Raw genomic sequence first — 5,423 nt, forward strand, 5'->3', positions numbered from 1 at the left:
GCCCTAGCACTGGGCAGCAGATGGCTCTGCGGGATCAAAGGGAGAGATACCAGGACTTGCTGGCTGCGCAGAAGACGTGTGAACATTGCTGGAAAGTCTGGAAGCGTGGTCCTGAGCCATCTTGCTAGCTGCGGAAGCCTGCCTGGGCCTGAAGAGCGACCAGTCCCAAGGCACTGCAGCTCCAGGGCCAAGTGGAGGCCTGTCAGCGTGGGAGCTCCCTCGGCTGCTGTCAGCGTTGTCTCCATTGCGGCCATGGAGCTCTTAGCAAAGGGGATGTTGAAATCCACCTACAAGGGCCAAAGGAAAAAAAAAGTGGCGTGTACTTGTTCACGGCTGGAGTAACCAGCCTGTGCCTCACAAAGGACAGTGCTGCAGGACAGATGAACAGAAGAGCTGTTAAACCCCCCATGTGCTCCTCCACAGTTTTTGTAGCGCCGTAACAGAATAACGCCCGTACACAGACCGCAGCATAGAGACACGCGTGCCACAGAGCGGGTGTGCAAGCAAACCACTGCCTCACTCATTCTAAGGACAGCGCGCGCGCACACACACGCGCCCCTTTCTTCCTTCATTACCCTCCCTAGGACACGCTCAGAGCTCACACCTCTCACTCCCCAAGACCCTCACGCACAGCCAGGACTGCACCGCCAGAGTGCACATGCACCAGCCCAACACATCCCTGACACTGCACACGCATCCGCACACATGCTCACGCTCTCCACACGCACAGAGACACTGCACAGCGGACACACCCCTCACACAGCATGGTGGCCAGGACACACGTACACCTGATGGGCCCACAGCCCCAGGGGTGCTATAGGAGCTGCAGCCCTTCTCCGGATTGTATGGGGAAAGGCTAAGGGCAGAGGAGGAGCTGCTGTGGGGTAGAGCGGTGCGGCAACCTGGGAGTGCAGATGCCTGGCTTTTCTCTGCAGCTGCAGTGCTCTCCAGCCAGGCAAACCTGGGATGGGCCATGTTTGTCCCTGGGCCTCCGTCGGCCCTTGGCTGCTCCTTGTGGCGGCCCCCCCAGGGCTGTGCTCATGTCCTGGTGGGCGCACGGTGTCCCCACCACCCACCTCCTGCCTGCTGCCTGGAGGTGGACGTGCCTCATTTAGACCTTCCTCCTCTCTTGCCGCATGGCTGCGGTTGGTTTTTTTAGCGCTTTCTTGAATTAGGTTTTCAAAGCAGCACCTAGTAGCTTCTTGTAAACTACAGGCAGCTCACAGCTGCTTGACTGCCCTGTCAGCCTTTTTCAAATCCTGGGCTCCTTGAAGCCTGTCCATGCGCCTCCTCTGACCCGGGAACACAGCATCTCCCTGCCCTTCATCAAACACAGGAAGGGGCTTTGTGGATCCTCCCAGAGGAGCGGGTGATGGCCGTGTCCTTTCGGTCTGTTGCTGGGAGAAGCCTCTTCTTCGGTCGTCTTCCTTGTCCCAGTAACGCCTGATGCTCCAAACACTGCACTCTCCCTGCAAGTGCTGCCTCTTACTAAGCACCTGCTTCACTGGCAGACATTCGGCGTAGTAAAGAGGCAAAGGCTTTGGACCGCCTTGCTGCTGCAGGGACCAACAAATTGCCAAGGAGGTCCAGAAGCTGAGTACTCAGCCAGTACTGTTTTGCCCTGCCTGTGCGCTTAGTTGGCAGCTTTCCCTGGCCATGCAACTCATGAAGTGGTGCTGACCCTGATTTCCAGAAAAGTGCTTGTCAGTTTAAAAGAGAAGAACTGGTTTTCAGTGGGGAGTTGGAAGGGCGACGTTCTGCTGCTTTGGGGGACTGCCCGCTGGCTTTTCTGGTGCGGTGACCCTTCTGTCTCGTCTCGCTCTGAGAGCTCCGCGAGGTCCCTCTTGACCCTCCCTGTGTGGAATAGCTACAAGATGCTGCTGCAGAGACTACTGGACTCTGACAGCCAGGCAGGGGTTAGGCCAGAGCCCAGATGCCCTCGGGAGCAGAGCGCAAAGCCAGAAGCCCGTTGGCTCCCCCACGAGATGTGGTTTGGGACCAGTGTTCCCTGCTGCTGCTCTCCGTGTCCTTCTTGGCTGCCTTAGCCCCTCTCCAGCCTCCACTCCCATTGGCCCAGCATGGCTTTGGCTGCTCTGGGTCTGCCCTTACTCACGGTCCCTGTGGCAGTCGGGTGTCCTTCTTCTGCCTCCCCTCGCCCCCTCCCCCGGCTGCCTTCACTACAGGGGCTTTCTGATGCACTCAATGGCCTCACAGGGCTGCCACAGCAGCGACCGCACTGTCCCAGCCCTGGGTCGCCTGTGGCCTCCCTTTTCCTGCCTCTAGCCAGCTAAACCCTGCCGAGGGGCACTTTGCCCTGGCACTCCGTGCCCTGGTGAATGTTGCAAGCCTGGCACGCAATGGCTGCTCCTTGCTGGACGAGACAAAGAGGAAAGCACTTGAGGTGCCCGGTTAATGCTGAAGAGCCATGGTGATCGCAGGCAACAATGGTTGCTCGTGGGCTCCAGTCCGCCTCTCCAAGCGTGCTCCAGTGGCGCAATGGGCCAGCGCGCAGTACTTATACAGCAGTGCTAAGCGGAGGGATGCTGAGGGTGTGCGTTCAAGCCTCACCTGGAGCATGGGCTTTTGATCATGCAGTGCCTCCTCTTCCCTTGGGCGGTGCAGCTTCCTAGCAGTGACATCTGTCTCAAGCCAGACATCCTGGGACCTGCCAATACAGACACCTTGGAACACCAGAAGCGCTCGGGGCCGTTCCAGGCTTGACCTGGGCTCTGCCCGCATAGCACTCGGTTTGGGGCCCCGGAGGCAGAGCTGGGCTCTCCTCCCTTCTCTTCCGCAGAGGATCCAGACCCCACTCAGGGCGCAGATGCTAACATTTTCCTTTGCTCTTCAGCATTTGCCCTCCAGGCGGACACTCTCCCAGCACCAGCTGCCCAGCCTCACTGTGGCAGAGCCTTCCTAGCCAGCCTTTCCCCCTGCAGCCAGGCCAGGAGGAAGCACTCCTGGCTCTCTACACGCGAGCACTGCGGTGGAGCTGCAGGCAAAAGCTGCTGCCTCACAGCGCCTCTCACTCTGCAGCAGGCAAGGGAGAAAGGCAGCTCTGCCTTTCCAGGGAGGGTTTCTTTCCCACAGCCAGCTTACAGCTTGGCCGGAACAGGACTTAAGACTTCCAGCAAGGTGGCATAACCTCAGAAAAGTCACACACTCCCCCTGAAGAAAAAAAAAAAGCGACTTCTTTCTCCCAGGGAAGAGCTACTTGTGTTGGGGGTCTCTATGGCGTGGGATGGCAGTTGCGGGTGGGCTGGGGCTGCAGGGCAGTTTGTGTGTGGAGCTGAGAGTGCCCTGACTGCAACACGGAGAGCAAGGGCAAGGGAAAGGAAAGGTGAAAAGCTGGGCACTTTCCAGGCAGAGTCTCTCAGTTCTCAAGCTTGGCCTGGAGAACGGAGACGCTTGACTGCTTTCCCAGAAGCAGGAGTAGCTGTCACGGCAGCCCCCCAGCAGAAGACACTGCACGATCACTAGAAACCAGGAAATCATTTTAGGCACGAGCCCACTGAATGTTTGGAACAGAGAGCACAGAAGAGCTTCCTAGGCCATGGCATCTTTGGAAACAAACCCCTTGGCCCACCCTTGCAGGTGCCTCCCGTGTCTTTTCCAACTCTCCTTTTCACCCGGCGGGCTTTGCAAAACCATTGCTGTGACTCGGATTCGAACCGAGGTTGCTGCGGCCACAACGCAGAGTACTAACCACTATACGATCACAGCTGCCCATGTGATTGCCTTTCCTCCTCGGGCCATTTGTCCCTCCTGCCTCCTGCCCTCCTGCCTTCTGCCCTCCTGCGGAGCAGCCAGAGCTGTCAGGTGACGGCAGGCTAGCAGGGAGAAGTCAGAAAATGCGAGTCTGTGTCCTTGCAGAGCAGCACCCGAACAGCGCAAGCCCTCATGTGCCTCCCTGGGAGAGGGGAGGCAAACTCACGCTCTAGATTCACCTTTTCAGAAGTCTCAGTTCTTGGGGATGGCAAAGAACTGGACTGAAGGCAGTTACGGGGCATGTCCAGGGGCTGGCGATGAGGAAAGGACAACTCTGCAAAGAGCGGCCCCGCGTAGCCAGCTGGACAGAGGGTGGTGTAGGGGGGAAGGCAGGTGCATAGCACAGGGGATACGAACTGCTCCGTGCCCAGCCCTGGCTCTTTCTGCTCAAGTGTCCCCTCCACCACGCACCCTGGGGTGCAGTGTGAGCCTGTGGGCGCACCTCCACAAAGAGCGACGGTCCTTTCCCCACTTGCTCTGCTCCTGCTGCTGGGAGAGGTCCTGGCGAGAGGTTGCAGCTGCAGGAGTGCTGCGCTGGGTGGCGGAGGTGGCTCAGCAGAAGGGAGCTGCTCCTCGCCTGAGCTACGTTGCAGCCATGCCCGGCCCTGGCCGCCATGCACCTCGCTGACCCTGCCCTTCCCTGGCTGACCGGGCTCCAGAGCTTGGCCTCAGACCCGTCTCAGCACTTTGGACTTGGCTGGCAACCACTGCTCTGTGCCTGGCCCTCGTTCCTGACACTCAACCAGCTCTCCCTTCTTGCTCGGGTGCTGAGGGCCTGTGCCCTGCCAGGGAGGTCCCTGCCTCACTGGCCTTGCTATGTCCCTCGCAGCCTGCTTGCCTGCCCTCGGAAAGCAGCCCGCTCCCACTGCTGGCTGCCACCTGCAGCAAGAGCGTGCTCACGTTTCGCACTGTGCTGCAAGGACAGCCGGAAGGGGCATCGGTCCCCTGGCGAGAGGCAATCCAGACTTCCCCCAGCCCAACCCATGCACCAGGACAGGAGTGTTGCAGTCTGGTGGGTATAGGTGAGTGGTGCAAGGAGCTGGATTTTGGCTCCGGTTTCTTGGAGAGATGGGTTTGAAGCCCGTGCTGTCGGGCTTTGTTGTCTCAGGCTGCTGTGATTTGTGCCCAGCTGTGATTTTCTGCTCAGGGACTTTCCACGGCAGCGGGTCCCTGCCGGCAAGCCCACGTGTGCCGCCAAAAGGAGGCCGTCCCTGGGTGGGCTCGAACCACCAGCCTCTCGGTTAACAGCCGAGCGCGCTCGCCCATTGCGCCACAGAGACCCCCCCCGACCAAGGGCTGTCTCAGTGATGCGCCCGTCTGTGCCATGACACACCTCGGTGCTGAGGGACTGGCAATGCCCCTGATCTTGGGCCATGTCCTTGGAGGGCACGTGCACGCACCACGCGGTGGAGGCGGCTTGAGGAGAGGCCTTTTCTCAGTCTCTTCCAGCATCGCTTTCCCACACGCTGTGCGTCAAGAGAGAGCTGGTGGGTGCAGCTCTCTCCCGTGCCCGCCCGCCTGCTCTGCTCCTGGTGCTGGAGGCAGGACAGTAGCCACGCACACAGCACTGCTGACCTGGCTGAGGTGGACTCAGGGCAAGGGATTTGCTCCGCTCCCTCTGGCCACCCCTGCCCAGAGCAAGGTGTAGCAGTGGT

At 59.8% G+C, this 5,423-nt stretch overlaps 2 non-coding genes across 2 annotated transcripts; both read right to left on the minus strand.

Annotated features, from left to right (window-relative positions):
- Positions 1–3,651: 3,651 nt before the first annotated feature.
- On the minus strand, positions 3,652–3,723 carry TRNAH-GUG (transfer RNA histidin (anticodon GUG)). Its single transcript has one exon. It is a non-coding gene; the product is annotated as a tRNA-His (tRNA).
- Positions 3,724–4,974: 1,251 nt separating this feature from the next.
- On the minus strand, positions 4,975–5,048 carry TRNAN-GUU (transfer RNA asparagine (anticodon GUU)). The gene has a single exon. It is a non-coding gene; the product is annotated as a tRNA-Asn (tRNA).
- Between the last annotated feature and the right edge of the window lie 375 nt (positions 5,049–5,423).

Source organism: Struthio camelus, chromosome 10 (genome assembly GCF_040807025.1).
Source record: "Struthio camelus isolate bStrCam1 chromosome 10, bStrCam1.hap1, whole genome shotgun sequence".
Classification (NCBI taxonomy): Eukaryota; Metazoa; Chordata; class Aves; order Struthioniformes; family Struthionidae; genus Struthio; species Struthio camelus.